The 23,005-nt window shown below is 43.6% G+C and overlaps 1 long non-coding RNA gene across 2 annotated transcripts; it reads left to right on the forward strand.

The window, feature by feature from the left end:
* The first annotated feature begins 198 nt into the window (after positions 1-198).
* Positions 199-19,205, forward strand: LOC102016584. Of its 2 annotated transcripts, XR_001233062.1 has the most exons (5): positions 199-616; positions 726-843; positions 15,539-15,713; positions 16,651-16,765; positions 18,931-19,205. It is a non-coding gene; the product is annotated as an uncharacterized LOC102016584 (long non-coding RNA). The 2 variants fall into 2 exon arrangements; XR_260205.2 differs by having other exon boundaries at positions 199-843.
* Positions 19,206-23,005: the final 3,800 nt, after the last annotated feature.

The following is a 23,005-nucleotide window of genomic DNA, read 5'->3' on the forward strand; positions in this document are numbered from 1 at the left end:
CTTCTCAGCAAGTACCTAGTAACCAAGTGCCTGGTAACCTTGGTACCCAGTACCTAGTACCTAGAGAACTAAACTTAGCAACAGGAAGCAAGGGTTTGTTTGTTTGTTTGTTTTGAGACAGGGTCTCCCCATATAGCCCAGACTGGCCTTGAACTGGTGATTCTTCTGCCTCAGCCTCCAGAGTGCTGGGGTTACAAACATGCACCACCATGCCCAGCAAGAAAGCAATTTTAAAAAGAACTCATGCAAAAATCTCAGAATAAGTGGTCACTGCGAACAAGGTGACATTCGCCTGGTTATTGGACTTGTATTGTCTATGTAAAAGGAAACATGATCGCCATGGGGACTCCTCAGCCTTGTCCTCTTCGGGCATGGCTCAGTATAGAAGAGTTTCTGGGTGCTCTAGAAAAATGAAAATGTTTGCATTTGCATCACAGAGAAGAGACTGGCTCAGCCATAGACGTTCCCGCAAGAGGACTGTGGTCAAAGCTAAGGCCCGCAGGTAAAGCTTGCAGCCACTGGGCCGGAGGTGTGGCAGCTGAACCGGGGGCACCCAACATCCGGCACAGTCCTGAGAACTCAGTCAGGACTCGGGGGTGTTTGCTGAATTACGTAGGTAAATACAATATCAAATATGAAATAACTAAAACGAATAAGGCCAATACATGAAATCAAGGCAACATTTTCATTTCCGCGTATGGGTTATTTCCGGTTATTTCCACAAGGAAATTTGGAACAAGGAGAACAACGTATGCTGCGGCCCTGGTGGGTGAGCTGAGACGCAGCGCGGCAACGCCTGTCCTCCGGAGTGGATGCAGGTGGAGAGGAGGAGATGGTCCCCAGGTGAGGCGGAGGACGGTGAGAGAGCCAGACTCGGGGTGCTGCATGGAGAGCGGGGCGCAGGGCTCCCCAGGGAGCAGACACCAGGAGAGCTGGCCAGAAAGCTGCGGGCATCTAGGAAGGTGGGCGGGGCGGGGGCCGGAAGGGGCAGGGGGACGGACTGGAGATCCCGCGGGGCAGGCGGGGTTTGGGGGAAACCATTACTGGTTTCTGGTATTTTCACTTGAGCAGCTGGCAGAGGACGGTGTGATATACTGCGATGGGGAGGGGCGGGAGAGGAGAATATCGGCAGCAGAGGTGAAGAGGGTGGTTTGGGACCTAGTGGGGTTTGGATGGCTTGAGTAAGTGGCATCCGGATGGAGCTTTCAGGTGCTGCACAGCGTGTAGAGCCCACGGTAATGATTTCAACTACAGATGCAAATCTAAAGAGGTGTGTGTGTGTGTGTGTGTGTATTATGCAAGCATAGATCATAGTGTCCCACCATATAGCATCCTGTTCTTTTGATTTCATTATTTCATGTATATTTTAGTCTGAAAATCTATATAGAATTACCCATTTTAAATGGCCACGTGGTATTCCACCCGTATGGGTATAGCATTATTTTTACATTTAAAATTATAAAATACTTGAAAAACAGAAAAGCCCTGAATGTGTAACAGGGAACCATATATCTATCAGCTAGATTTAATGAACGTGAATATTTTGGCATCTTAGTTCCAGAGCACTGTCTTCTGGATTAGATCATTCAGATACAGGTGAGGCCGTCCTCTCCCCTCCTTCATCTCTCTCTCCTTCTCCAGTGCTAGCTGTCCCGAAATTGATGCACATGGTTCCTGGCCGTCTTTTTGTGCTTTCTCACATGTGTTTCCTTCTTAAATGATACGTAAAGTAGTTGCACTTTAAAATTCCCATACATCACTTCCTACTGCTAAATATCCTTTCACAGCTTGCCGTTATCACTCAACATGCTGTTTATATGGTGGTTAGTGTCTTTCAGAGGTCTCAAACTGCTCATTGACCAGGTGGCCTCTAATGCTGGCCAGAGAAGCACTCCAGGTTTACTTCCTAAGCCTGACTCTGCAGTGCCAGTGTTGGATCTGACCCCGCGACACCGCAGCAGTGCACGCAGAGCAGGTGTTGTGGTAGGAGCAGGCTGGACACTGCTTTGTCATGTCAGGCTAGGTCGCAACAGGAGCCAGGAACACAGCCACCAAGGCAGAGGCCCAGCGAGCTCCCTGGCTGCCACTCCTGGGCTGGGGCTCACTGAGCTGCTGGTGAGCATTGGCTGCTCTTGGCCCTTTCCTGCCTTTGTTAATGAAAGTGGTCTCAGGCCGTCCAGCCAGTTCTCACATCAAACACTCACTGTACACCCACCGCACTGTCCCTGTCCTCCTCCTTGTTTCTCTTTTCTTCTTAATGTATACCCAGCACCTCCCAGCTTAAAAAAAAATCTGAATGCTTTCAGTCTCAAACAAAGCTTTATAGATTTGTTGGCAGGAAATCTAGAATGGAATTTGCCATTAAATTGTAGTAAAACAACTCTTCAAACAACATCTACTGAACCATCCAATACTTTTAAATGTCAATCCCCAACAAAAGCACGCATCGTCTCCCCACTCCCCGCTCCCCACCCTAAGTCCTGGTGACGCTAACCTTCTTAGAGTGGGAAGAATTTGCAAACATGTCACCCGCTTCACTTCATGAGTTGCATGCCGAACGGAACTTTCCCCGATCCATCACAGGTAAGGCCCCTGATAGCACATTTCAAAACAAGCACCTCCTTAATATTGCATGAGTTTTTCTCCTATTTGGGAGGGGGGAAATGGCAGCATCCTTTTTTTTTAATTGAAAAAGAAGTTGCCATGATGACAAAGCCAAGGGAAAGTGTAGTCTTGCTTCAACTTCTGAATATGATAGTTAAAATTTATTGAGAATTTACTATGTGCCAAGAACTGTTACACACACACACACACACACACACACACACAAACACACAGACACACACACAACCCTATGGGATAGGTGTTGCCAGTATCCCCACTTTCCAGGTAAGGAAACTGGCACATAATAAAGTGAGTGAACATGTTCAGGCCACAGGGCTTATAAGAGAGGGAAACAGGATTTAAGTCCATGAAGTTGAGCTGTGAAGCCCAGTTTCCAGAGTTACTTCCTGGTTTAATGATTTCTGGGAAGGCTTCTACATTTTCAGTGCATTGGGAAAGAGAACTCACCAGCAATGAATACCCACTAGCCGCCGAGTTAGTACACAGGCTCTCTTACATAAGGCTGGCAGTTTAAATTTTAACATTTATGAACACCAGGTGTTGTCATCCCGAGTTCAGACACGAGGAGATGGGGGTCCCCACGGGCTCCCTGTCTGAGCACAAGCAGTGAGATACAGAGTTGCTGATGGGAACCAGATCCAGTGGGCAGAGCTGGGCCAGCCTGACCTAGAGGAAGGACCAAGCATGAGGAAGGTCCTCAGTAATGCTTTAGATCGGATGGCTCTTTTTGATCTTTTCTTCCTTCTTTCTAGAACAAAGGAGAAAAATGTCTGACTTGCTTTATGACCCCAGTGTGAGGGCCTACACACAAATCAAAATGTCTTACTGCCAGAAGTCAGAAAATAAGTGACCAGATGGTGTGTCTGCAGCTGTGGATGGCTTTGTCTGTGACCACCGAGCCACTGGAAGGACTCATGGCCTGGGCACACACAGGGGACATTCAGTACACAAGGGTGCAGCTCACAACCCCACTCCCACTAGCCCCACCTTCCCTGCAGGGGGGCTTTGTACTTCTCCTACTTTGGAGTCTTCAGAATTTTCTCACAGATCCCCAGACACACACACTCAGAGGGCTCCCGTGAGTTATTCTGCATGGGAGCCAAAGTTATGTAAGGTTAACGATGAGACAGAGAAAGGCAGTGTGAAACTGAGTGGCTGGGTGTGACGCAACTGGTGTGGGAGTGCTGGCCGTTGGTGGCAGTTTGGCCGCAGCTCGGGAGGGAGTCCTGTCCCCCACTCTTGTTTTCCCAGACTCCAGGGCAGTTGTCAAGGGAACTTGTTCTGAGCTCCCCATCCTGTGTAAAGACCTTGGCCCCACTGAGAGCCATGGCGAACTCTCCTTGGGGCATCCCCAGGCAGTAGGTGGGGCAGCCAAGAGAGGCCGTGGCCCTGCAGCGCCAACTGTCAACTTTTGGACTGGATGTGTCACTTGTTTCAGTTTCCAAGGCTGGCACAGAATTCAGGAGAAGAAATGGGAAAGGAGGGGCGGGTGGAGGACAGAATTTGTTCCAGCTCCAGAACTAGCTAGGAATTGTTGCTAGAAGTGCAAACAGGAGTCTGTGCTATAAAGAGTGTCTGCACCGCTCTTTGGAAGTATGTGTAGCTATAATAAAAGCTCTCCACAAAAGCAGCAGCCCCCCGAATATCCTTTCTGCAGGCAACAGAGCTCTCAGCTATGTCCAACTCTTTACAACCCCAGGAAGGGCCCATGATGCCCGACATAGTGGCTGAATACACAACAGTCTTGGATTCATTCTTGCAGTAGCCCAGAGCCGCGTAAGGGCAAGGCATTGGGACAGAGTGTGAAAGATGAACCAGTCAACTTCTACAACAGTAATTTTGCCAAATACAGGTTTAAGACTCCCCATTTCCACATGGATGCGTGGTAAGAGTTTTTTATAAACACTTTTTTTTCATTAGCACACAGTTGTAGTAGGTACTGTTTACATTCCTTGTGTGGGGTCGGTACAGGTACATAACATCCTAATTCCTCCTTCATCCTCTTCTCTTCCTGCCCTTTGACTCCCTCCATCCTTTGATCCCCTCCCCTTAAGAAAGATCTATCTTCCTACTTCCTATTCTATGTCTTTTATTTTACTCTCTATATATAGTTTAGGTTTCTCATCAGAGAAACCATATGATATTTAAGCTTGTGTGTCTGATTTATTTTACTTGACATTATGGTCCCAAGGTACATCCATTTTTCTATAAATAACTCATGTATCTTTCTTTATGGCAGGATAGTACTTCATTGTATATAAATACCATATTTTCTTTATCCATAGATCTGTTGATGAACATTTAGGCTGCTTCCAAGTTTAGTGCTGTAGTCAGGGCTTGCAAGGGAAACAATTTAATGCAGGACATATAATTTATAGGATTATTTTATAATATTCACCCAAAGAGTCAAATGCAAAAAAGTGCAGGAGATCTATCCACACACTAGAGATCAAAGAATCCATCTGAGGGCCTGGATCCCAATTATACATTCCAGAACAGGAGAAATGACTAGAGGATGGATTCAAGGACTTTATGGGACTCACTGTGAGTCAGCCTTTTGCTAAAACTCCATTGATCACCTGATCTCCATAGGTCCCTACTCTTACTGGAGAGCCACTATGACATTTTGGATCCCCTGGAATCACTGTTAGTTCAAAACCAGTGTCCAATAGTCCCTGAAATGTCTGATCATTCCCCTCCCTCCAGTGTACAGTCACTGGGTAAAAAGGCCTCAGGTCCCAGGCTCCTCTGATGATGAGAATGGCCAAGTTCTTATTAGGTTTTTCTCCGGTACCAGGAACCGAACTCACGACATTGCGCTTGCCAGGTAGGCGCTTTGCCGCTGAGCTAAATCCCCAGCCCCCAAGTTCTTATTAGGAAAGCCAGCATGACAAGCTTCTCCAGGAGAATCAACAGCACAGCATCTTCCCCTTCAGTTCTCTTTTTTGTGCTGTTGGCAACAGTCCTCAGGTGGGCCTTGCACACCCAGCACCATACTGATTTAGTTCAGCGGGGTGTAACAAGTTGACCATTAGTTAACCTACCGCATTTAGCTATAATGAACTGTACTCCTATAAGCATATATCATTATAGCATGATGTCTTTAACTCTTTCACAAATTTACCTAGAAGAGGAATAGCTGGAAGACAGTTTTTTACATTAGATTTTATTATATGAATTTACTGGTATAGTGTGATATATTAATACATATCCAGTGTTTAATGACCAAATTATTTCTATCTCTTTAAATGTAATTTAAATGTTTTTGATTGACACATATAATCACATATACTTATTGGGTACAGTGTGGTAGTACAGTACTATATACAGTAGGTACTGATAAGATCTGGGTAGTTAGTGTATCTGTCTTCTTAGCATTCCTTGGTGTTTGGAGCTTCAAGCTTCTATCTCCTCTAGCTATTCAGGAAATGTGTAATGTTTAAGGAACTGTGTTTAAGACCCTTTCACTCCTTAGGAGGTGAGAGTTTCTACTTTTTAAAAATTTTACACACAAAATAAGAAGTGAAATTTCCCACTGAATTACGAAGTCAAATGTTTCAGGATTCCAGAGGACTTTGCTTTATGGTTATTGAGAAACTCCAACTCCTCAGGAGAATAAGATGCATATGACACACCCCGTCCAAGACCCCCAAGAGGCTGTAGGCTGCAAGCAAGGCCATGTCTGGGGAAGCCCTGCCAGCTCTGCTGGCTGAGGGTGGTGTTTATAGGGATTCATAGGGCTGTGGGCCCACAGAAATGGAAGCTATCTTTGGAGGAGGGCCCAGAACTCATCCTTTGTTCCATCACCCCAGTGAGTTCTCTCAAGTTTCTCTCAAAGAATCTTTTATGAGCTCTGTATCTGCTCATCAGGACAGAGGGGCTGGCCCAGAGTTGGGTAGTGCTGTGCGCCAGGAAAGAGCAGGCTAGCCAACAGGCCCACTGACCCATGTTAGCAACACCAACATCATCATGAGTGGAACTGGGGGCTGTGGCCTCAGATGTGGTCCCATGTGAAGAATGCAACACCTCCTCAGTGCCACAGCCAAAACACATGAAGCAGATAGAATGTTTAAAGCCAATCTCTAGTTCACAGGAATTACCGGGGAACGAGAACAAGTTCAGTGTCACCACTGGGAAACAATTAGACTAAACTGGAATTGGGACTTCCTACAGGACAAGGGACCTAGCTCTCTCCAAAATTTTGGCATCAAAAGCCAAGGGAGAGAAAGTAAATAAGCCAGAGAGTTTGAAGGACATAATCAAGTGTACTCTGTAGGCCTGAAATTAGGATTCTGATACACCAGAAGGATGGAGAAGAGAAAGAAAGGAGGAAAGAGGAGAGAAATGAATGAGAGAGGAAAGAAGGAAAGGAGAAAGTGGGAGAGAAAAAGGAGGAAGGAAAACAGGAAGAAGGAAGGGAGGAAAGAAAAAAGCAACGAGAAAAGGAAGCAAAGAAGAAAGGAAGGAAAAGAAAGACAACCAGAGGAATTTGAGTATGAATTTGAAATTAGACAACACCAACAGATTACTGTCAGGCATGTTCACTGTAGAAACGGTCCCACGCTTAGGTTACACAAATGCTCCTGTTTAAAAGCTGAAACTGAGCAGGGAGTAAAAGGACAGGAAATCAAGGAGTTGCATTTTTAGAAAGTAAGATAGATGAAGCCAATGTGGCCAAATCTTGCTAATTGTTGTGTACATGGGCTTGTGACACTAGTTTCTACTGGGTCATTACAGAGTTACCCTCCTGTCTGGTTGTATGTCTAAGATTTTTCATGATTAAAACTGTACTAAATAAAAAAAAGAACGTAGCAAAAGGTTCAGGTTCTCCCTTGATCTTGCAGTTCCTCCCTTTCCAGCTGCTGTAAATTTGTGTTCTTCCACTCCCCAAAGCCGTCGTGGTTTTACCAACACTGCCTGGTGAATTTTACTTGCCCAGAGCGATCATTTATCTAATCTTTAAGTTTATCCTTTGTTGTAAACATTTTTAATTGGGTCTGAAAATATTGGGAGGAAGACATTAACTCTCCTGATCATGATGCAAAGCTTGCTGGGTCAGGTCAGGAGGCAGGGAGAGGAAGGTAAGGCGACTGGCCGGGAGTAGTCAGGAGGGGAGGGCAGAGTGCCAGGTTGGCACAGGTGCCTCTGCCAAGTTCCTGGAGACTTGCTGTCCTCACCAGCCTCAGAGAGGAGAATCATCAGCAATTGTGAAACTGAAGATGACCAGGAACTGGTGAGAAGACACTGGTTGGGAATGCTCATCTGATGGTGTGAATTCATTCTGTTTACTTCCTTCACTGTCAATGAGATGACACCACGCTCCATACAGTGTCACTGAAGACTGGACAAGGGAACATGAGTGAGAGTCCCTAGCCTGGCACCTCATGTGACAGCTGTCAGGAGAGGGGAAATGATCTCAACTGAAAAAATAAATATTTATCAAGCATCTACTATGTGCCAGGCATTGTCACAGGTGGTAGGAGCATAAAAAGGAAAGAGAGTTGTTGACCCAAGAAAGTCTTATTCTTGCATGACTTTGGGGTGATTGAAGAATGAGCACGGATGTAGAAATAGACTAAAGAGTAAACTAACAGAGCCTGCTGTGTGATCGGCAGGTCATTCTGCTTTACCTAAGTTCTCATTTTATCTTCACAAGAATACTCAAAAGAACCCTGCTTTCTGCCTCCACTTCTCCATGAAAACTGCCTCCAACAATCCAGATGGCCTCCACGTGTCTCTACCCATCTCTGTGTGTGTTTTATTTCTTTATTAGTAGAAATGGCTCTTTATAAAGTATGCTGCTGAAGGTTGTTGCTGTCCAAGTATTTTAAATAAAGAGCAACAGATGTTGAAGCCATCTTTATTAAGCTATAATTCATATCTCACAAAGGTCGCCTTTTTGAGGTGCACAGATCAGTGGCTTCTAGTATTGTCACAGAATTGTGCAACCAGCAATACAACCTAAGTTTAGAACATTTTTATCACCCTAACACAAACTCTTTACCCATTAGCAGTCACCCACTTCTCCCCTACCACTAGTGGAAGACACCACTAATCTGTCTTCTCTTCCTATAGATTTGCCTGCTCTGGATATTTTATATAAATGGAATAGTACAGTTTATGATCTTTTGTCGTTGGCTTCTTTCACGTACCACAAGGAAGTGTCAGCAGTTCATTCTTATCTACACCCAAAAAGAGCCCGTTGTATGGACACGGCTCATTTTGTTTGCCTAGTCATCTGTTGGGCATTTGCCTCTTAGCCACTTTTTGCCTATTATAAGTGATGCTGCTATGAATATGCATGTTTTAGTGTGAACATAGGATTTCATTTCTCTGGGGTATACAGGTACCTGTAAGAACAGAATTGCTGAGTCACATGGTAACTCTATGTTTAAAATGTGAGGAAGCGCAGGGCTGTTCTCTTATGTGGTGCAGCTACCCCTTTTTATATGCCACCAACAGCATTTGTGAGTTTGTTTCCTCAGATCCTCTCTAACACCTCTGTCCTTTGTCTTCAGTCTTCTTTAAATAGAGCTTTTCTTGTCTATGGTGAAGTAGACATGTTTGAAGAATACAGCCCCTCTGCCCTTTGTGTCAATAGAATGGCCTTCATTTTAGTTCCACCTGACATTTCCTCTCCATCACGCCAGGCCAGAATCCTGCAGAGATGCTGTGTCCTTCTAAGGCTGCCTCTTATTCAGGACATCCCCCTATTCTATTGATGTTGTTCATTTTGATTGCCCAGTTGAGATGTTGTTTGTTTTTCCACTTTATAAGTACAACTTTTCTCCTTCCTTGCAACTAATAAACAATCTGTAGGGAAGCTCTGAAAGATGATCCAAAGTACTCTGTTCTTCGTCAACATTTCCTCCTAGATTTAGCTTCCTTTGTGGTTCTCCTCTAATCCTGTCATTGCCATCATGTTTGCAGAATGAACATTTTCTAACCATAGCCCTTCCTCTGCTTTTACTAGCTGATCCTTGGTATTTTGCCATAAATAAGAGCTCTTCCTTCCCCTGAATTTATTTATTCATTGATTATTGGTGAACACTAATGAATTTCTGCTTTTTTCTTTCAAATGAGTTATAATTCACTACTGTATTTGATTTGCCCAGTGGGAGTCCCTCTAATCTGTGTACATTTCAATCTTCTCCCTCCCTCTCTCTTTCCCTAACTTTTGGGCATAATAAGATGCTTAGGTTCCCTGTGTCTCTACCTTACCTCAACCCTGGAATCAGTCATTTTGCTAAGGAGCTTGGTTTCTTGGGATGGGAGGATGGTATTAGAGGTCCAGATTTGAGTACTATGTGTGCTCATTGCTAGTGAGGTGTCTTTTCTTCTTGATTCTTTCAGTAAAGAAAGTTGGGAAACATGCATGTACATAATTATACATACATATACATATGTATGTGTGCACTAAACATTGCTATTTGCACACATACACAGGTTTTAGAAATCATGAATTTACGTGGATTCCCCATCCCCACCCCCATCCCTATGGGATTCTTTTTGCCTGATCCCAGTTCATATTTGCACCCTCCTTCTCCATAGCAAAATCTCAGATCTCACAGCACCCTTGTATTCACAGATTTCTCAGTCCCATTATACAGATGCAGTAGCGTCAGAGCTTCACCCGAGCTTCACCCGAGCCCTTGTAATACAAACTCACTAAAGTTAAATCTCGCATGTGCGTATCATTCTTAAAATTCACTTAAGTTTTAGTGGCTAATGGTGACTCTGAAAAATATGCTGGGGACAAGGAAACCCTTCCTTTGAATCTGTTATCAGCCATAAATACAAGCTCAGGTCTCAGTGTGGGATTGGGTTTTGGGTCTTCTAAGGTGGGAAGGCAGCCGTAGTTTCCGGAGAGCAGCTTCTCATTGAAGACATGCTTGCAAATCCACCGTGTGGTACCAGAATTCATTTAAATGGCCACTTAAGCTCAGTGCTTCTCTGTGGAGGACCATCTAAGTGACTCTCCTTGCAACAGGAAGAGTTACATTCATTTTGGCTGAGCCTAACCCTATTTCCATGTATTGATATGTACAGAGCTGGCTGGGACCCTTTCCTTATCCCTTCAATTGGCTTTAAGCAGTGCATATCGGTCTAGCCAAAGCGCTGATGGTAATCTGGACTCCCCCCCCTTGCTCCCTCCAGTGAGCCGATATGAGGTGGGATGAGTGAGCCAATGCTCCACACTGTCTGTAGGCTGGGATGGAGCCTTGGGATAGAGGCTATGACTTCCTGAGGCTTCAAAGATTATACATCAAAGATTACACATCGGAGCTGAAGCACAGTAGATGCTATCTCAGTTGTGTTATGCAGATTACTCTTTCTGCATATCCTTCACTCTGCATATGGCAGAGGTGATTTCAGGCCTCCTACCTAGCCCAGCTCATGGCACCCAACCTACTTCCCACGGTTCTCACAGTCACTCATCCTCAAGCCACTCCCTTCTTCATGAATGAATAAAACCCGGGTTTGGCCTTGGGTCGAGGCCTTTGTTCCGGATGGACTGAGGACCCATTGGCTCCCCATAATCACAAATATGCCTTAGTGTCTTTATTCTTGCCATAGGTTGCACTGGAAGTGGTACATCGGAATTAACTTGCTAGAATTCCAATAACTCTTCATGAGATTACAAATATAAACTCCCTGAACCAGGCTGAGGACCAGCAAAGGCTCTCTATATGTTTCAAGTGTAGTCTTGTTGGAGATACCAGCCACTCTTCATGACACTAGGCTGCCGCACTGCTTATGGTGCAGAGTCCAGCCATCAGCACAAGGAAACAGCTTCCTGCTCTCTTCAGGGTGGCTCAAATCACCCTGCCTTGCTCTGTCTTCAAGAAAAGCACCAGATGCATCAATAATTGTCTTAAAACATGTCCAGAAATCTGGAGACAACTCCGTGCCCCCCCCACCTTATTCCCTGATTCCTGGGTCACATATTCTGTCATTTGGTTTATTGTAAATCCCACTACATGCACTGACTTCCAGCCTTGATGCCAGGAATGATTAGTAATAAAGGAAGGACCAGGTGCTCTGGGATGGGAGAGACACTCTCCACACACACCCATACCGCCCCAAACTAAATCACCCAGATTTCATTGAGGTTGAATGTTTAGAGATCCTATGAATTCCTTTTCTCCCTTGCTTTCCCACCTGTGTAATACATCAGTTGAGAGGCAGGCACAGGGGGTCATCAAGGGAGGATTAATGTGTCCTTATTCATGATAAAAGCTCTCTAGAGTGTGTGGGAGGTGCTTTGTAGCACCACCTAAATCCCCTCTGCTGAATGAACAGATCATTGCCCCAGCTGCTGGGAGTGCTTCCAGATCACCCAGGCTGACAGCCCTCCCCAGGGGTTATTTTGGTGGAGGAAACTGCCTCACCTAAGGTCACACCTTCCAGAGACAGCTTGTATCCTGTGATTCATCTCACTTGGGGGTAAAAAGGCCTGGCCAGCTCCTTTCCACTTGGGACAAACCTGTGGGTTTGCCAAGGGCTGTGTTGGGACCCTACTCCTGTTCAGCTCTTCTCTCTGTCAAGTCTGTCCTCCTCTTCTTCCTTCCATGGGTTCTTCTTCCTTCCTTATGAGTTTCCTACTTGCTGCTCACTGGGGATCCAGCCCAGGATGTGCCCAGCCAGAGGAAGCGTCCTGGAGGAGGTTACATTTGGCTGTGTCTGGGAAACTACAAAGAAGGTAGGCAAACAGAGGGTGTGTGATTCATCTGAGAGATCAGCATAAATGAAGGCTGAGACAACTCCAAGACTCACTCCTCGTGTTCTGCAAACTTTCCCTGTCCCATCCGCACCTGGCGCAGAGCTCAACATGATTCTTGCTGAAAAAATTACTAATGGTGCGTGAGCTCTTTCCATTTATTTAGCAAGTTGTGTGTGTTTGTTTACAACAAAAGCACAAGAACAAATCAAATCAAGCAGGAGGAACAGCAGCTACCTGGGAAAGTCCAATATCCTACACCAAATATATTTCTTTGACATATTTCAAATTGGTTGTTCAGAAGAATGCAGACCTCTGGGGACACAGGAGAGGCTCTGGAAAGCCATCCTTTAGGGCAGAGAAACTTACATCTGTCCACACTAGTAAAAGGCAGATACAGGCAGAGGCTTTTCTACCTGAACTCCCCTTTTTGCAGAGGAAAGCTTTTCCCACTGGAAGAAGGAATTGGGGTTACCACAGGTGGCTGTGTCCTGTGGCTGATCTGCATGACAGAAGCCCCTGCTGGTTGTGCACCCCCCCACCAGCCATGTACAGCCCACACCCGCTCCCTTCTCCAGCAGCCCAGGCCTCTGTCTTTTCATCTCCTTTGACTCTCACGCCTTGTGCTTGTACATTAATAAATGTGTACACACTCCCCCATTAATCAATTGCCAGTTTATTTCATAACATAAATCCACTAATATTTCAGAGGGAAAAGAGGAAAGTTACAAGTTCCCTACACTATTGCTTAAGAAGCTCTCGCTCCCTGCCAACGACTTTACATACATTTTGTTATTTATTTCTTATGGTGATCCTAAGATGCAGACACTATTGTTATTCTAATTCTGCAGATAAGCGAATTGAGGCTCTGCCAAGTTAAGAAACTTGTGTTTGGTCTAGGAGCCTGTGAGACTCTCCCTCACTAGTACTGCAGACACCCTGGGGACAAACGACCTTGAAGGAACATGAGGGTGTCGCTGGAGTCCACAGGGAGCTGTGACAGGTGGACCAGATGTCCACAGTGCCTGGCCTCATGGCTGCTCCTGTCACCTGCAGCTTGAGGCTGGGATGTCTAAGCCTGGCTCCGCCTTTCCAGCTCAGAGCCACAGCATGAGGTGGCAATGCCTGGCTGCTGGCAACAGGGCCAGGGCTCTGAAGCCATAGACAGTTGCCTCTGCTGCAGCAAAGGGAAACTTGATAGACAAGTTTTTCTTGCCTTTGGAAAGAAGGTGCCAGTATAAGGGCATTGCTTGTAGATCCTGTAGAGACTTTTTTTTTCCAGGAAACTGAGCATTAAAGAAGGATATAGGACTGGTGAGGGGTGAGAAGAGGCTTTTTTACAAAAAGGTGGGATTTTGTGCAGAGAGGTAACCCAAGTCTCTTGGTTCTTTTGCTTATCCATTCAATCATCCATTCGATGTGTTTCCACTGAATGCCTATTTGCCAGGCACAGTTCAAGACCCTGGGAACAGCAGTTAGCAAAACATTCTAGATCTCAGCTGTCATGGGGCTCATATGGCAGCAGGAGAAGGAGAGGGTTACCTGGGTCCTTGCTGACTCAGGCCCATCCATTCCTTTTAAGCCTGGTTGTATAATGTGGGTGACCCCATTGCTTGTTCAAAGGATGGTGCATGGGCCTTGTGAGAGGTCTCTGTCAAGCCAACAAAGGCACTGAAGGAGTCACTCCTTTTCCTATGTTCAACTATAAATACCACCTTAATGGTTACCTATGCTTCCGTTTGCTTAAAAGAGAGACAAAATAAAATCACGAAACCCTAAGGGATCGCCATGCCCTAGGCCACAGAGCACCGGTGTGAGTTAGAAATTCAGTAGGAGGCACCAAAAATCTGAAGTGTCTGGCCTTTAAATTCTAAAAGCTTGAGTTATCATGATCCTTTTTTCTCTTTTCCCTTTCCCCTGTTTCTGCTGCTACCTTCCCAGTGATCTTCAATAAACCTAGCTACGTACTACAGAGTGTATGCTTGGCAGTTCTTGCCTCAAGGTACTCAAGAACCTGGACTATTTTGGGCCCACTCCACTGTAACAAAGCCAGACCTCGACCTCCTCTATCCCTCTATTCTGGGAGGAATTATGAAATGAGCACATATTTTACATCAGAAACTACTTCGGTAACCTGCATTCTAATGCAGCCAGAGACCAGGAAACCTGCTGCGCTGGTGCCAGACATGGGTTGGGATCTCCAGGCGCTGATCCATGAAGCTGAGCTTGCACTTCTCCAGTCAAGGGCTTCCTCCGGATCAGGCCAGCCTTTAGGTCTTGAAACCCATCTTTAAGGCCAGACCTACTGCTGCATGACAACTGTGGGGGTGGGAAAATAACACTGCACCCTAAAACAGAGAGCAAGTTCTTAATCCAGTTTTGCATCCTTCTAGCTGAGTGATTGGGCAAGTCACTTAACTTATTGCAAACAGTGTTGTCTCTTCTGTAAAGCTGAGATTATACTATAGCCCACAGTTCCCAAGGTGCCATGAAGGCTAAACAAGATCATGTATAAAAAAGGCGTAGGCCTATTGCAAGCACTTAGCCAGCACTGGCTACATACCAAATGTTAAGTGGATATGAAGTGATCTCAAATCAAACTAAGAGCTATTTTTGCTGAGCATGGAAGAACCAAAGAAAGTATAAAGCAACATCCCTGTCCTCAAGGAATTTTCTAGAGAACTGGATTGTTATCTTGTAGAAACTGTTAATGATAATATTGAATGCTGAGAATTGTTAAGAGTAAGGATGCAAGTAAGTGTACAAATGTAGGAATGGTTTTTATTTCCATATGCCAAGAGAACTACAGAACTAAGAAAAGAAAACATCAAGCAAGTGGGAAATCTTAAATCCCTCTTTTTGACTGACAGAACACTCGATAGTATGACGTACACAGCTTTCAGGATAAAAACTTCAGAATAAGGGTATGGGGTGTGGAGGCATCTAGCTGTAGATTGACCTCTTTCTTCAGCAGTTGAAAGGGTAGAAAGTTCATCATTTTTGCACAATGAAAAACTTATTTCACTGATTTTCTTCTACAGCACTTGACCGAGTAACTTTCCACAGAAGGAGAACTATTGCTTCCCTATCAAAACCCTTGGGCCATTAGAAAGAACAGGGATGTCCAGAATTGTAGAAGGTGAAGACTTTGTAGTTAAAAGGACTGAAACTTACTGGCTATCATTGTTTCAGTCCTGATACAGTGTCATAACGTGTGCTGTGGACCAGCTGGGAAGGCAGGGTACGTGGCCCAACCCTACATGTGGAAGATACGTGGTAGAACCAGGATGATGGATTGAAAGGAACATCTAGAACAGGGAAGAAACTCCCACAAACACTTCAGTTTATGCTGGTGGAGGAGGAACAGGTATGAACACCAGATCCATGGAGTTGTTTTAATTGTGTACTGTTTTTTTTCCTGCTGGAACTATATTTATCCTTAAATTAACAGTTTTGCAACGTGGGTATGGTTCATCATATATTGTGAACTTAGTCATTTAAACAAACCTTTTTGCTGACACACCCCTACAGGCATTGCCAAGGGAAGGGCACGAGTGGGCAGGTCACCTGTTTAGGGAAGTTGCCTGGTGCCACGTGGGCAGACAAGCTGAGCTGTCCTTTGAAGGGTGGGTTTGACTGAAGGTCCGGTGTGCGCACCTCTCTCTTGAAAGAGGAACACAGTAACTGCTGGAGGAATCCACCCTCCTGCTTCACTGCTTGAATTTCCTCCTAGATTTTCTACAACTGCAAAGGCTGCATTGGACCTATTTGTGGAGACTTAGGGATGGGACCCTATCAGCCCTATAGCAAGCGACTGCCTAATTGTTAAAACACTGCTGAGATTCCTAACGGGTGATTTTGTCATCATTTTGTTCATGTGAATTAGAAGCAAAATATTAACTTCATGCCATATATTTGGATGCCTACAGAAAGCATACTTTATTTATTTATTTATTTATTTATTTATTTATTTATTTTTTACATTAAAATTTGCAGGACACAACACTGGGTTACAACAATCCATCCCATACCTTTGTACTGTAAATTTTGACTTTAGCATAATAGTAGCTGGCTGTGTCTCATTAGCTATACCTGGGGGACACAGGAAGCAATCTTCATGTTTATCCACTTAGTATGATGAACAGCAAGGTGTGTGAATGTGTGCAAAAGTGTCAACCTGGGGTTTTTACCCACATAATACTCCATCTAACAGGTCTTGCTTATATTTACCTAAGCATCAGAGGGGGTAAAATACATCCATACCACCCTTCTGTTCTGTGTAAACATGTATTTTTCCATACAAGGAATATGGGTATGACTCACAATCACTGCACCTAGGGAGAGCAAAAGCCCATTTGTGCATTCACCACTTGGCAGATGAATGGCAAGGTGTGTACAGGAAATCCAAAGCAGAAACAGGTGAGTTTTACCTATGAAATACTCATTGCTAAATTTTTGTGCATTTATTTTTTTAAAAGTTTTCTTTGATTTTGCTGGTAGAAGTACCCCAGTCCAGTACAATGGCACATGAAAAACCAGATTTGCAAGTTTTAGAAAAGATTGAGAGTGAATCATTAGATAATTCATGCATGGATGATGAAGATGATAATGACACTGACACTGGCCATGTGAGCCAAAGTTCCTGTGACAGTGAAATGGAACAAGAATCAACTGATACAGACACAGGGAATGCAGACCTCCTTGATTCAAATGACAAAAAAACCCAGCAATGTGAGTAGAAATCTGACTAGTAGAAATGGTACAAAATGACCATGCAACCAAAAGGAATGATCCAATTAGGTCTGAAATTGAAGCTAGCTCTGAAAATATAGTGAGGATCTTGGCAGGGGTGAAACCTATTGGACAGAATGACAGCACTGCCATTCAATGATGGAAATTGTTTGTAACAGATGAAATTTTACAAGATGTTGTGAAATACACAAATGCTGAAATACAAGTAAAATATTCTGTATGCACCAATACTCATACTCAAAAATATATTTATTATAGCACCTCACTAGCTGGACTGAAAGCATTCATAGGTCTGCTGTGCTGACTAGGGCTTTCCATGAGTGATTGCAAAAATGTAAAAGACATGGAAAAGCAATGAGTGTGGGCTTGAGGTAGAATAACAGTGACACAAGAGATTTGGTCTTCTTCAAAACTGCCTTACATTTGATGACAAAACTACCTGCCTACGAAGAAAAAGAACTGATAATCTGGTTGCTATCTACTCATGGTTTGAGAGATTTGTGGGTAATTGTCAATCAATTTACACATCATCTGAATACCTGACTATCGGTAATTGTCAATCAATTTACACATCATTTGAATACCTGACTATCGATGAACATCTTGCAGCATGTCATGGTTGCTGTAGTGTCAGGCAGTATATTCCCCCAAAACCTTCAAAATATGTAGATGAAAAAGCTTATTATGCTTTCAATTTAGAAATTTATCCTGGAACTCAGTCACCAAGTCCTTATTTATATAGTAATAAACCGAACGATGTTGGGGACAGACTTGTTGCTTCCATCTCCCAAACTAATTGGAATGTGACATTCAAGAGTTGGTTTACCAGTTTCCAATTGATGTTACATTTGCTAACAGAGTGCAAGTGGACCAGCATAGAAACTCTTTGTGGGAACAAAGCAGAAATTCCAAATGAAATGTTGCAATTTCAAAACAGAGGATTGTATAGCACAATATTTGGATTTTAGGAAGGTATAACATTGGCTTCATATGCAGCAAAGAAAAACAAACTGGTACTACTGATCTCAACATTGTACCATGATGGAAATATTGACAGGGAAACCTCTACAAAAATGGAAGCCTGGAATGGTAACATTCTACAAAAATACCAGAGACAGAGGAGATGTTGTTGATGTTGTGCAGCAATTATGATGTCACTTGAAACACAAAGCATTGTCCAATGGTTGTGGTTTACTCAATCCTAAACATGTGTGGTGTAAATAGTTTAGCAGTTTACAAAAAAATAACAAGTAAAAAATATTATGAAGAAATTTTCTTAGAAGACTGGAATGGAACTCATAAGACATCATTTACAGCAGAGGAAAAACAAAATATTCCTGCCCAGAGAACTATGCAAAAGATTGTGGACCACAATGGTGAGGTGACTGGTGAACAGGTAGGCACAGCACCACAAAGACCTACTATGACAACAGGAAAACCAAAAAAGATGTCAACTGTGTCCTATAGAAAAGGACAGGAAAACAAACCATATGTGCTATGATAAGTGATGAGTGTAAGTGATACTTGGGTATGGAGTATATAGTTGTCAGGTGTGAAGACTGCCTTGGGTGTGACAATTGAAGCAAAGATTATTTCTATAGTGGATTTTTGTTTTTACTTACATTGTACTTTGTATGGGTTTTTATTTGTAATGTGATTTTTAGGTTTTGTAAGAAAGTGAACAGCTGATGTGAAAATGTTGATGTCTATTCTAAGCACTCATTATGCATTTGATATTATTTTATTGACATCTTATTTTATTGCTATCTTGTTCTAAGTATTCATTATGTATTTGACACTTTGTTTTATTGATATCTTATTTTCCTGCTAAGTGCACATTGTACAAACTCCTGACAAAACAAGAAGACAAGAGATGACAAAAATAGCCTGCCACATAGGAAAGGAAGCCTAAGCACATGTGCCATCAGTGTGAGACATGTGCATGGAGTGTGCAGTTGTCATGTGTGAAGACTGCCCTTGGGTGTGGCAACTGAAGCAAAGTTTATTTTTGTTGTAGAGTTTTGTTAGTATTCTCATTGCTGTTCATATAGAAATTGATTTCTGTTGTTATTTTTTAGATGTTATACACCAAACGTAAATGTTGAAAACTTTTATAAACACTAAATAAATATTAAAAATTCAATATTTTATTTTTTGTATAATACTTTATTTTTTTGATTTCACTGGGTAGGAAAGAATTTCAGCCAACTGCTGAAAACAGGTCTATCTATTAGGCATAGGTTCTATTTTATGTGACTATCTTGGGAATCAACTTCAATCATTGTCTGGAACTCATTTTCCTCACTTGCCCCATTTCCTCTGTAACTTGTTGTCTTGATTGGGTCAACAGAATACTACATCTCCTGGAAACAAGAGCACTCACAACTTTGAAACTATAAGGAGAAATAAAACCTAAGAGTTCAATAAAAGTTTTCTGAAATTGCTCATTTCATACCTACTTACTAAGCTCTTAGTGTGTGCTGGGCTCCAGGCTCAGTATTGGAGTCAATGGTGCCAGGGACAACCTTTCTGCCCTTAAGGAGCTTGTGTACTAGTGCAGGAGCACACAAGCATGTGTCAGCCATGGGTAAAAGATTTTCACAGAAATATATAATTACAAGTGATGATACACACTGAGAAAGAAAATATAGGGTGCACTGAATGGGAAGAGCTGACTTAACTCAAGGTAGGAGCAGGATAGAAAGTCTGACTAAGGAGAATGAATTTTTAACAGCAATTGAGAGGATGAGGCTGTAGATAGGAACAAGTGGTTTGGGGGGGATGAGAAGTTGGGGATAGGATATACAAAAGACCTGATGCAAGATGAATATGGTGTGTTTCAGGGACCAAATGAATACCAGTGTTATGGGTTGAACCATGTCCTCTAAAAAAGATATATTGAAATCCTAACCCCTTGTACTTCAGAATATGACAGCATCAGTCTGTTTCTCACTACTGTAACAACATACCTAAGGCTGGGTATAGTATTTAAAAAAGGTTCTTTTGTTCACAGTTCTGAAGACTTAATGACATGGTGCTGGTATCAACTTGGTTCTGGTAAGGACCTCATGGAGGATGATATCACAATGGCAGAATGTCAGGAGAGAAAGAGAGAGAAAGAGGAAGAGAGAGAAAGAGAAAAAAGGAGAGAGAGAAAGAAGAAGAAAGAGAGAGAGAGAGAAAGAGAGAGAGAGAGAAGGGAAAGATCACGTAGCAAACAAAACTAGACAGAGGTAGAGAGAGGCCAGTAATGATCTCTCTCTAGGCCTCACCTTTTAAGGCTCTTGCTACCTTTCAATACTATGACAGTGAGGACCAAGCTTGCAATACACAAGCCTTTGGAGAACACACTCAAACCACAGCCCGGGCCTTATTTGCAAATAGGGTCATCAAAGATGTGATTAAGATGTGATATGCTGGAGTAGGACGGGCCTCAAATCCAATATGACAGCTGATGTCATGAGAAGAAAGTCACGTGAACACCGAAATACAGAGAATGGCATGTGATGGTGGAAGATGGAAACCACGTACCTACAAACCAGGGAATGCCAAGGACTGCAGGTAAACTACTAAAGGCTAGAAGGTCACCAGGAAGGATTTCCCATAGATTTCAGAGAAGCTTGGCTCTGCAACACTTTAGTTGCCAATCTTCAGCCTCCATAGTTGTGAGACAATAAATCTCTGTCATTTTTGCCACCTAGTTTGTGAACTTTATAACTGCAACCCGAAGAATCTAATAGAATTGATGTGACTGAGTGAGATAGGAAAGGAAGGACGGGAAGAACCAGATCACCCATGTTCAAGGTTTTGTTCTTTAGCTTTGAAGCAGTTGGGCAGCACTGAGGTTTGGAAGCAAGGAAATGACACTGTTTCACTCGAGTGGAGGAAAGATCACCATGGCTGCCATAGGCAGGAAAGGTGGAGATGGATGAGAGGTGGCATTGGCTGGGATCCTCAAGTGCAGGCATTAGATAGACCCTTAGCTGCTGGTGCCTTGGCAAACCAGCTGGGAGCCAGGGGAGCCTGACAGTTACACTTGTACCACAACTGGTTGGTGTGAACAGGTTTTTAAATTCCCCCTCTGTCACCTGGTACAGGATACCCCCAGGAAGAGTGTGAACCCGGGGGAGGTGGCTGTCTGCAGCTGGGAGGCTGTGCAGGAGTTAACAGCTGAAGACTGTCTGATCTCTACTTCCCACAGGGGGGCACCGGGTCTTTTCTTTGAGGGGGATCTACCTGGGCAGCACATGAGACAATAGGAACCTCCGTTACCAAGGAGTCCAGGCAAAATGGTGGTGACTTGGGCCAGTGTATGGCAGTGGAGACTGAGAAATGCAGACTGACACGGGGGTGGGTTTGGAGTTGAGAGATGACAGCACTAAATAGACTGGAGGTGATGAGGGTGCCGAAAGAAAAGGGGCATCAAGAATGGTTCCTTGGTCTCTACTTTGCCTTGTGACATCTGTGGTGGCACCATTCTCTGAGTTAAAGAATAAATATGAGAAAGTAGATCACGAGTTTGCTTTTCATCTTGAATTATTGTTAAACAAAGTGAACATACTGGGGAGTAAAAATCTGGATAAAAACACATGTGTGCCAGCATGCACACACATTTGGTTCCAAGAAGAGTTCTGTGTGCTTCCATCTCACTCTTAGAAACATCATCTATTACTGCTGGAGCATTCTGGATTTTACCTTTTTTTACTGTAACTTGAAATCAGGCTCCCTAATTTAGATGACAAAACACATAGAAAAGCTCGAGTAGAAAAACACATAGAAAAGCTTGAGTAGAAAGATGTGCAAAGGAACCGAGCACATCTGAGAGGCAAGAACAGGCCCACACACTGCACAGGAAATGATTAACCAGCATCCCAGCCAGCCACACCACCCTAGATGGTATCATTCGCTAATAAGGCATTGAAGTCGCCCCAGAGGTGATGGTGGTAAGTCTGGAAGGTGGGAAGAACCGTGAGATGAAGACGAGGTTAATTTAAAACCTGGAAAGTTTTCACTGGAAAACAACTTTGCTACACAGAATCTACCAACAAGCCTAAGCAGATCTTTTGATCTAATCTAAGTTCATCAGCTGAATTAGGGTCCTTATAATTAGGCTTCATTCTGCCTCCTGTGTCCCCCTCTCAGGCTGATCCTTCTTTGGATGTGTTCACTCCCTTTGACTCAGTGAAGCCAAACTTTGAAGTCGATCCTAATGAAAATACCAACAACAGGAAGAAGCTGTGGGCAAATGTTTATTAGCATAGTCCTGGGGACAGTGATAAATTAGAAAACTCCCTCCATGTGAAGAGTGTACACTCACATCATGAAGAGTATTAACTCTGATCATTTTGACAGCCATGCTACAATATGGGAAAATGCTAGAATCTTCCTTTTATTGAACAACCGCATGTGAAGTGTGTGCCACACTTAAAAGCAAAATATGCTAAGATGTAGAGACTGAACCATAGAGATGGTTAGTAGCCTTCACAAGGTCACACAGGAATAGACAGCTGGGATTCAAAAACCCAATCATCTATTTATATATTCAATCAAGAGACATGTGTTGAGTCCTTACTATGTGCCAAGAACTGTGTTAAGCCTTATTCTTTTGATGACATACACTTTTGTTATGGTTGATACTTTGTGTCAACTTGGGGAGTCTAGAGGTTTGGCTAAGTGACTCAGCAGTTCTGCATCTTAGGGTGAAAAGGACATGCCCTTACCCTTCTGGGATGTTGTTCATTGTGTCAGTTTGAGAAGTGTAGAAAGTTAACTATGTGACTCAGCAGGGAGCCAGGGTGCTTACTTTGTATTCATCCTGAGCCTGTGCAAGGTGAGGGCATGGAGATTATGTGAGTGCTACATGCCCTCTGAGTGAGGGTAGCCTGCTTACAATGTAAGGGAGGGAAA

The sequence above is a fragment of the Chinchilla lanigera genome, unplaced genomic scaffold (assembly GCF_000276665.1).
Source record: "Chinchilla lanigera isolate Chin_1 unplaced genomic scaffold, ChiLan1.0 scaffold00013, whole genome shotgun sequence".
Taxonomy (NCBI): domain Eukaryota; kingdom Metazoa; phylum Chordata; class Mammalia; order Rodentia; family Chinchillidae; genus Chinchilla; species Chinchilla lanigera.